The sequence below is a fragment of the Callorhinus ursinus genome, unplaced genomic scaffold, assembly GCF_003265705.2.
Source record: "Callorhinus ursinus isolate GAN/ISIS: 27379988/994484 unplaced genomic scaffold, GSC_fseal_2.0 scaffold25, whole genome shotgun sequence".
NCBI classification, from domain to species: domain Eukaryota; kingdom Metazoa; phylum Chordata; class Mammalia; order Carnivora; family Otariidae; genus Callorhinus; species Callorhinus ursinus.
In genome coordinates, this window is record NW_027397087.1 from 9,411,464 (window position 1) to 9,421,789 (window position 10,326).

The 10,326-nt window shown below is 38.5% G+C and overlaps 1 protein-coding gene across 5 annotated transcripts in view; it reads left to right on the plus strand.

Moving 5' to 3' along the window:
* The window catches only part of SNAP23 (synaptosome associated protein 23), a 37,434-nt gene that overhangs the window by 7,326 nt on the left and 19,782 nt on the right, over positions 1-10,326 (plus strand). The window contains exon 2 of one of the 5 annotated variants that reach the window (XM_073876878.1): positions 5,661-5,729. The exons of the other annotated variants lie outside the window; for them this stretch is intronic. The gene's annotated coding sequence lies outside the window, so the exon portion shown is untranslated. The remainder of the gene's footprint in view (positions 1-5,660; positions 5,730-10,326) is intronic. 5 annotated transcript variants of the gene reach the window in all.

The window sequence follows — 10,326 nt, forward strand, 5'->3', positions numbered from 1 at the left end:
AGAGCTAGGATGAACTCAGGGTCTGTCTGACCTCAGGGTCTGTGTTATTAACCACGACATTATGTTCGTTCAACACAATTTACTAAATGATCTCACCTAATCTAAAAGTAGCAGGCTTAGTCACAGGAGAATTAATAATAACTGAAATCATTTTCAGCACACCTTGGCCTTGACATTAGTTGAGATGGTTTTAGCCTTAAGCTAAGAAGACTTTAGTCTTGTAGAGAGGCAGGATTTGTGTACACAAAACAACTAGAAAACTGAAAAACTGGAATATATATTTAGAGGCAGGAGAGAAGAGTGCTTTATTTTCCATGTCCTAACTACAATGTATCATAAAATACACATTTAAAATGGAAGGAGGGTAGTTTTCTTTTTTTTTTTAAATGGTCGTTTTTTGGGTTTTTTTTTTAAGATTTTATTTATTTATTTGACAGAGAGAGACACAGCGAGAGAGGGAACACAAGCAGGGGGAGTGGGAGAGGGAGAAGCAGGCTTCCCGCAGAGCAGGGAGCCAGATGCGGCACTCGATCCCAGGACCCTGGGATCATGACCTGAGCCGAAGGTAGACGCTTAACGACTGAGCCACTCAGGCGCCTCTTGATAGCAGATTCTTGAAAAATGTTTCTGGAATGAATTAAGAGGGATGTATTCTGGGACCAGAATCTCTTTCTGCTAAGCTTTCAGGCTGGGCAGATTGCTCACTCTCCATCCATCAACATAAGGGAACTCTCAGCTCTTTGGGGGCAGTCACCGTAGCTAGATGTCACCACATTCTCTTCTGACAACCTTTGTCTAGTTTTCCTCTTCAGTTGGGTTCTGGTCTGGCATGCCCTTCTAAGACCACAGGCCTCTGCAAACAACTGCCTTTTCCTCGGTTACCATCAGGTCTGTTCCAGGAAGGACCACCCCCCCTCCCCCAGAAAAGATTATGTATTATGGAAAGAGCCTAAGAGCCAGAAGTGCCGCTTTTTATTCTCCTAGTATAAAGAAGTTGGACTAGATGATCTCTGAGGTTTATTTTCAGAGACTATTCTCAGATAAGAATTGAGCACGAACTTTGTTCCCAGAGAACTGATTGATTAAGCAGAAATTTCTGCAGGCTAGTAGTTCCCAAGGCATGTTCCATGGAACCTTGGTTCCTTGGGATTAATAAAAATGTTCTTTGAAGGAAAGATTTTATGGTCATCTCTATTTGACTGGGATAGCCAAAATTAAACATTTCTTCACTGCTTCAGGACTTCTGATTTCCAGCCAAGAATTTAATTAGCCAGCCAGCCTATAATACAAGGACAAATAAGAAAAATAAGAGATGGGGGGTATAAGAGCTAAATATCTTCATTGTAGAAAGTTCATGAATGATACCCCAAATTGGAAAATATCAAGAAACAACACTGTAAGCATATGATTTAGGAATTTGAGGTTAAACACTGGAACAACTAACACTGTTCAAAATTTTGCCTCTGGGTTTCTGGAAGCAGCAATTGGTTTGGGGCACAAGGGAGGGCAGGGGAATTGCTATTTATTACTGTTGTAGAACTATTTGACATCTCAATCTATGTCCATATATATATATATATATATATACACACATATATACACACACATATATATTTTTGATTAAAATTAAATATGGAAGTGGGGCACCTGGGTGGCTCAGTCGTTAAGCGTCTGCCTTCGACTCAGGTCATGATCCCGAGGTCCTGGGATTGAGCCCCACATCGGGCTCCCTGCTCTGCAGGAAGCCTGCTTCTCCCTCTCCCACTCCCCCTGCTTGTGTTCCCTCTCTCGCTGTGTGTGTCTCTGTCAAATAAATAAAATCTTTAAAAAAAAATTAAATACGGAAGAATATAAAGTCTTCAAAATAATTTTAAATGGCTGAATAACATTCCATCCTGTAGTTGTACCATAATTATTCAGTCATATTCCATCATTGGTTACTTAGATTGCTTCAGTTTTTTTTTAACATTATAAATAATCCTGGGAGCAATGTATTTTTGTCTGTATCTGTGATTTTCTTCTGGATTTCTGAGAGAAAGAAGTCAAAGAGGACTAATTTAAAATTTTCTTGTATATATTACATCATCTCTTGAGAGTTTTTTTTTTTTTTAAGATTTTATTTATTTATTTGACAGAGAAAAAGCAGGAGAGCACAGGCGGGGGAGCAGCAGAGGGAGAGGGAGAAGCAGGCCCCCTGCTGAGCAGGGAGCCCAGTGTGGGGCTCCATCCCAGGACCCTGGGATCATTACCTGAGCCGAAGACAGTTGCTTAACCAACTGAGCCACCCAGGTGCTGCAGAGCTTTGGTTTTTAAAAATCAGCATTTTACTTTCCTAAACACTGGTTAAGAAAACTTTAATTTTATAGGAGTGGGAATTGAAATACCCACAGACTGTCCTGAATGCTAAAAAAAATACTGTTTAAATCACTGTTTCTTGTATCATTTGGAGTTTGCAACATTTTTTATCTTTTAGAATTTTTCATTATCAAAGGCTTATAGTTATTGCATAAATTTGCTGTCAGTGAAGTTATAGAGTAATAGAGTATTCTGAAACATCTACAAAACCAGTGTATGGATTTTTTTTTTAAGATTTATTAATTAAAAAAAAGATTTATTAATTTAAAAATTTTAAAGTCCTGGTCTTTGAGTTCTTTCTTTTTCCCCCCAAAATTTTATTTATTTACTTGAGAGAGAGGGCCAGCGTGCGAGTCGGGAGAGGGGCAGAGGGAGAAAATCTTCAAGCAGATTCCCCAGTGAGCCTGGAGCTGCAGGCCTTGCTGGATCTGACCACTCATGAGATCATGACCTGAGCTGAAATCAAGAGCTGCATGCTCAACCGACTGCGACTGTGCCACCCACCCCCGACCAGTCTATGTTTATAACTTTTTGGGAGTGGGGTAAGGAGTTGGGTTAAATAGGTGATGGAGATTGAGGAGTGCCTTTGTCTTGATGAGCACCTGGTGATTTATGGAAGTATTGAATCACTGTATTGTACATCTGAAACTGTATGTTAGCTAACTGGAATTAAAATAAAAACTTAAAAAAAAAGTCCTTTTAAAGAAAATTTAGAAAAATATATTATTGTGTAAGACCAATAAAAATCGTCTGTAAAATTTTTTAAAACGTTTTCATTCCATCTCGTTTAAGCTGGGTGGACATTTACATTTTTGGCCTTAGTTTTTAAACTATACATATTTTTTAATGTGGCATTAAGATTTATTGGTAGAAAATAGTAGTGTATAACCTTTAATGACCATTTTAAGCCCTAAAAACAGTTCAGCATTTTCAGATATACTAACATAAAAGTTATGACCTTGATGTTGCCTTATTTAGGTTTTACTTTCTCTTGCACTAGTTATTAATAATATCCAGAAGTGCCAGTTAAAAGAATTTTTTTCTCTCATTGTGAGAAAGAAAATTGGACTCTTCCATTTTAAAGGTATGGAATGGCATGTTTTCAGAATTCCAAACACAGACTGTACTTGGATCTTAATAAAGAAGTACATCAGGTTTATTTCTTAATGTGGTTGTTCTATCCTGTTTTCCAAATAATGTTTTTCTTTTTGGAGAAGAAAGGAGGGGATCCATTGAATATAAAGTACAAGTTTTATATTTCAGTGGTGCCTACTCTATAGCTACTATCATTTATTTTAACTAAATCTCCTACCATTTTATACTGTGGCAGTTGTTTGGCATAGGAAAAGCTACAAAATTAATGTTTTCCTTTTCATCTTCCTTTTCATTCTTACTCATACTGTTTTCCTTAACTGTTTACCTCTTTTAACTATTCCTTCTCCATCCTTAAGTCATTTTTTTCAATTTTTAGAAATTGAGACATAATTCACATAATGTAAAGTTCGCCATTTAAAGTATACAATTTAGTGGCTTTGGGTATATTCATAAGGCTGTGCAGCCATCACTACTAATTCCAGAACATATCCATCACCCCCAAAACAATCCCTGTATCTATTGCTAGTCAGTCCCATCTCTACTTTCCCCCATCCTCTGGCAATCACTAATCTACTTTTTGTCTCTATGGATTTACCTATTCTGGGCATTTCACATAAATGACATCAAACAATATGGGGTCTTTTGTGTCTGGTTTTGTTCAATTAGAATAATGCTTCCAAGCCTCAAACATGTTGTAGCATATAGCATTCCTTTTTATGGCTGAAGGATATTCCATTATATGGACATTTGGGCATTTGGTGTTTTCTGCTTTTTGGCTGTTAGCAATAATGCTGCTTTAAACATTTGTGTACAAGTTTTTATATGGACATATGTTTTCATTTCTCTCTAATGTACGTAGGAATAGAATTGCTGGGTCACATGTAGTAATTCACTGCTTAACCTCTCGAAGCCTAAGTTGTTCTTGTCCTACATTGTTAAATGGTATGTTTTTCCTCCATTAGGTACCAGAATTATAACGGGTAGGATATCATCAATTAGTACTTGGCTGTGCATTAAAAAACAAAAGAAAACAGGGTGCCTGGGTGGCTCAGTCGGTTGGGTGTTTGCCTTCGGCTCGGGTCGTGATCCCAGGGTGCTGGGATTGAGTCCCACAGCAGGTTCCTTGCTCTCTGGGGGAGCCTGTTTCTCCCTCTCCCTCTGCCTGCCGCTTCCCCTGCTTGTGTGCTCGCTCACTCGCTCTCTCTCTGTCAAATAAATAAAAATCTTAAAAAAAACAAAACTAAAAAAAGAACTTTCACCTAAAACAGTGGTTTTCAACCTTGGTTGCTCATTGGAGTCATCTGGGAAGGTTTAAAATCAACTGGCTCTCACCCCCAGAGTTTCTGATTTAATTAGTCCAGGGTGCAGCTTGGGCTTCCAGGTGATTATGTGTAGCCAAGACTGGGCACCACTGTTCTGACTGGAGTTAGACTTGCTGCTTGAAAAGGGGAAGGCAGGGACTTCATACATATACTTTTCTTGGCAAAGCTGCTATACATTTGAATGACTTGTTAATGTGTCTTTCTATTCTTCTCTTGTTAATGTATGTAACAGTGATTGAAAGCACATACTCTGGATCAGTCTACCTAGGTTTGAACCTGGCTCTACTCTATGACCTTGCGAATATTGCTTAACTTCACTGTTCCTTAGTTCCTACATCTGTAAAATGTGGAATTAAATAGTGTTTGCTATGGTCTGAATGTTTGTATCTTCCTACCAAAATTCCTATGTTGAAATCCTAATTCCTGGTGTGATGGTATTAGGTGGAACCTTTGGGAGGTGCTTAAGGTATGAAGGTGGAGTCCTCATGGAAGTGATTAGTGCCTTATAAAAGAAGACTCCACAGAACTCCCTAGGCCCTTCCACCATATAAGGTATCAGTTTTGCACCAGAAAGGGGGCCCTGATGAGAAGGTGACCAATGCTGGCACCTTGAGCTCTGACTTCTGCCTCCAGAAATGTGACAAATAAATTTCTGTTGTTAATAAACTACCAAGTCTATGTTTTTTTGTTATAGCAGCTGGACAGACTAAGAGTGTTTTAAGGATTAAATGAATGAGTTTGTGTGTGTGTGTGTGTGTGTGTGTGTGTGTGTGTGTGTGTGTATGTTTTTAATTTCTTAGAATAGTGTCTTGTATGGGGGCGCCCGGGTGGCTCAGTTGCTTAAGCGTCTGACTCTTGATTTTGATTTTTGATCTTTATTTGGCTCAGGTCATGATCTCAGGGTTGTGAGATTGAGCCCCGCTTTGGACCCTGCGCTGGGTGTGGGGCCTGCTTAAGGTAGTCTCTCTCCATCTCCCTCTGCCACGCTGCACCCCCCGCATGCCCACACACTCTCTCTCTCAAATAAATAAATCTTTAAAAAAAATCATGCCTTCCATGTATAGTGCTTTGTAAGTATTAACTTGTAGTTGTTACTGTGATTCTTCTCAATCCCTTATTCATTATCTAGACTTACAAAATGGTGAGTAATGACTATTAAAAAGTTACTTGCCATTTTAAAGAACTGTCATATATGTTGAATTCTTTCATAATAAAAAGCTGAGAAAGTAGCATGATGACACTTTCCTGTATTATTCACCAGCTTCAACAATCATGGCCAATCTTGTTTCCTCTGTACTCCCACCCATTTACCCACCTCTGAATTATTTTAAAGCACATCCTACCCGTTACCTTTTAAATGGCTTCCAATTTCATTCATTTTCTAGAATCCCTGAGGAGGTTGATTATTGGTAGGAAGGTTAGAGAAAGAGAATACACTGAAGATGAGGGGCCATGACAGGATATTGGTTGTATTCCAGGACTGAGTTGTAAATTCTCTATTCCAGCTAAGTTCTCTGCTTCTTTGTGGGGCCCTCTTTTATCCACCTCTTAGTATTTTGCCATGAAAGTATTAAGAACTTATTCAGAACTCATTAGAACCCATTTCTGCCGCCTAATGTGAATGAGGTAAGGTCCCAGCCAAACTTTAGCAAGGGCCTTTGCTCTAACCATCTGTTAGCAGAATGTTTAGGACCAATTGTTATTTCCATACCTTTGTGGTTTGGAAAGGTGATCATCTGTTAATGCATGAAAATGTTTCTACAAATTTATATTTACTGTGACTATGTGCCAACAGAAGATTTCTCTCAAGAGAGGCCAAGAATTCATAATTACGCTTATGAAATGGGGTCTAAAATTAATTCCTTGTCTTTGTTTTCTCCAGTCTTAAAAATCGGCTTTTTTGTTTGTCATAAGCTATCATATATTTTTAAAGATTTTATTTATTTATTTGAGAGGGAATGAGAGCGAGGGAGCAAGAGGGAGCACAAGCTGGGGTGGGGGGGAATGGGGAGTGGGCAAGGGGAGGGAGAGAAGCAGACTCCCCCTCCCCCCCAGGAGGGAGCCCTACCCAGGGTTCGGATCCCAGGACCGTGGGATCCTGACCTGAGCTGAAGGCAGACGCTTAACTGACTGAGCCACCCAGGCGCCCCTAAGCTATCATATTTTGTGATGAAAATAAATGTATGAATTTTAAAAGTAGTATAACTACATTGTAAACTATTTGGTAAATTGGGAGAAGAAGTAAAATCACTTTTAATTCTACCACCATAGCTATTGATTATATTTTAATGATTCCCTTCTAGACTTTTCTACCCATATTTTTTATAGCAAGTATTTGATTATTTTTAAGTCTTACTTTGTTCACTTCATATACTGACCTTCGACATTTTGTGTGGTTTTGTGTTTGCTAAGCCTTAGCCAGGAAAAAAAAAACATTTTAGGCAGTCTTTAATTTTTTAGACATGCAAAGCTATACATATATATTTGTCTAGATTAAAGTACCTCTCAACCGGAAATGGTTTAATTTAATTAATATCTGTCTTGACATGTGCAGACTCATGGCTGGCATGAAAATAGTTCAAATGTGTAGCACATACAGTATTATCAACTCTAATATTTAAATTTAGCCTTACAGATGGAACAATTAATATTGAGTAGCATTTACATTAATGTCACATATACTTAACATTGTTGTTTTGCTTTTCTTTTGCCTATTTCTTTCTGCTTCCCTAATAATATTAAAATAATGGCTGACACTAGAATATTAGCCATGTATTGGGCACTAATAACAAGCACTTTGTATGGATCATCTTTTTTTAATCCTCACAAAAAGGGCCTGAGTCTTAGTGGATTTAGCTAACTCGTCTGAGGTCATACAACCAATACATTTTGGGGTCAGAATTTGAATGCTGGAGTTCCTGCTAATCACCACTATGCTAGCCTGCTATGAACAAAAATTTGTACTTGCTGTCAGTACACTGATTACCATGAAAGTCCAACCAGAATATACCAAGGAGAGTCACAAATTTTTATCCTACAGTAATAAACTATATGGGTGTAATTTGTAGAGCAGCTTATATTCGGATTAATTTTAAGAGAAGGAATAAGTCATGAAGCTAACTTAGTAGAATATTTTAATGCAAAATCTTTGCTTTCCAGTATAAAATGAATTATTTTATAAAATCACTCCTATGTTGGTCTAGGCAGGACACTGGAATTGGTGGTGATTTAAAGTGCTGTTTCTTTCATTCCTTACATATCTTCATTTTTATCAGTGAAGACATGGATCTCCTTTTGATTCAGTTCCAAGACCTTTTTCTTTGTATTCCTTCTTCCCAGTAGTATTAGTTTCATTTTCTAAATTTAGATAATTTCAGATTCTACAAGATACTTTTTTTTTTTGCTTAGTTGCCTAGGAAAGCAATTTCTTTTTGTATTTTTTGTTTATTTAAATAATCTCTATACCCAACATGGGACTTGAACTCACAACCCTAAGATCAATAGTCACATGCTGTACCGGCTGAGCAAGCCAGCTGCCCCTAAATAATTTCAGAATCTAAATTATTTTAAAACAGCTGAAAAAAATAAAACACCTGAAAACATGATTACTCTTGTCTGTGTAGTTCTTCCTTTAATTATTTTTTTAAGATTTTATTTTTAAGTAATCTCTACACCCAATGTGGGACTTGAACTTACAACCCTGAGATATAGAGTCCATTGCTCTACTAACGGAGCCAGCCAGGTGCCCCAGTTCTTCCTTTAATTTAACTGTCTTTGAATCTGTTGAAGAGTTTTTATGGTTTTATTATAGAAGGCATCCTAGGGGGACACCCGGGTGGCTCAGTTGGTTAAGCATCTGCCTTCGGCTCAGGTCATGATCCCAGAGTCCTGGGATCAAGTCCCACATTGGGCTCTTTGCTCAGTGGGGAGCCTGCTGCTCCCCCTGCTTGTGCTTTCTCTCTCTCTCTGACAAATAAATAAATCTTAAAAAAAAATTCTTTAAAAAGAAAAAAGACATTTCAGGGGCACCTGGGTGGCTCAGTCGCTTAAGCGTCTGACTTTGTTTTTAAAAAAAGAAGAGTTTATTTATTTGACAGAGACACAGCGAGAGAGGGAACACAATCAGGGGGGAGTGGGAGAGGGAGAAGCAGGCTTCCCGCAGAGCGGGAAGCCCGATGTGGGGCTCAATCCCAGGACCCTGGGATCATGACCTGAGCTGAAGGCAGACGCTTAACAACTGAGCCACCCAGGTACCCCATAAGCATTTGACTCTTGATTTTGGCTCTGGTCATGATCTCAGGATTGTGAGATTGAGCCCCACATCGGGCTCCACGCTCAGTGGGGAGTCTGCTTGAGATTCTCTCTCCCTCTCCCTCTGCCCCTCCTCCCCCAAATAAATAAATAAATCTTAAAAAAAAAAAGGCATCTTAAATTTTGAAATGAGCTGTCAGATAGGGTGCTTAGTCTGTTTTCTGATATTCAGCAGTTCTCATCATCTGATATTTGTTAAGGGAAGATGCATCCAACAGTTAAGACTAGTTACTAAACCATGAGCTATCTTTGGTTTCAGAATATCCAAACTTGAGTAATAAATCTGCTCTTTACTGACTCAGTCACCTTGGGCAAATTACTTACTGGACCCTTAGTTCCCCCATCTATAAACTGGTATAATAAAGATAATGATGTATATAAGTACTTAGTAGGGTATATGACACATAGTAGGTACTCAGTGAATATTTCTTCTTCCCCACTCCCCCCAAAGTTTATAACAAGAAATTAAGGTAAACTTGGAATCTTCTAGAAAGCCCAAATGAACCATAGTAGGGAAGATATGTTGTAAAAGCATTGGGAGAAATCTTGCAGTTACCTCTCAAAGGGAGCATATACTGTTCTCACAATTAACATGGTATATTAGGTTCTGGGAGCATTGGAAGAATGACACATGTTTAATCTATTAGGTTATATCTAAGAACAGTAAGTTAATGGGATATTTGTGTCAAATGACATTTTGTTTTCCTTCTCCTGTCCCACCTCTAATTCTCTTTACTACAACATTCTGGATAGCCTTTCCCTGACTTTATAAGAAAAACTTCTGGAGAAAATAATAAATATGAGTAAAGCTAGCTAATTCTAGGTTGCACTCTGCCCGACACTTCTGAGCAGTTTTGTAAAGGCTAATAAGAGCCTGGGGAGTATTGTTAGCTTTGTCCTTCCCCCGTACAATTCTGCTTTGTCTCTCTTAACTCCCATTTACTGTTACCATGTGTTCAACACCCTCAAGAATCCAGAGTAGAGGTCTTAGGCAGCTGTGTCCTGATGTCAGCTTGTCAGACATGTGAGAACTTTATATAAGTCTGTTTCTTGTCTTGTGCCATCTGCTCAAGAGAGAAAAAAGGAAGTACTAGGCAGCACTTTGAGTTCACCAGTGGGTGTGTCCCTCGAAATGAGCCCATGGCCATGTCAGGACTGATTCTTCATATCCACCTCCCAGCTGTATCTGCCCTTTCTTTCTTTCTTTCTTTCTTTCTTTCTTTCTTTCTTTCTTTCTTTCTTT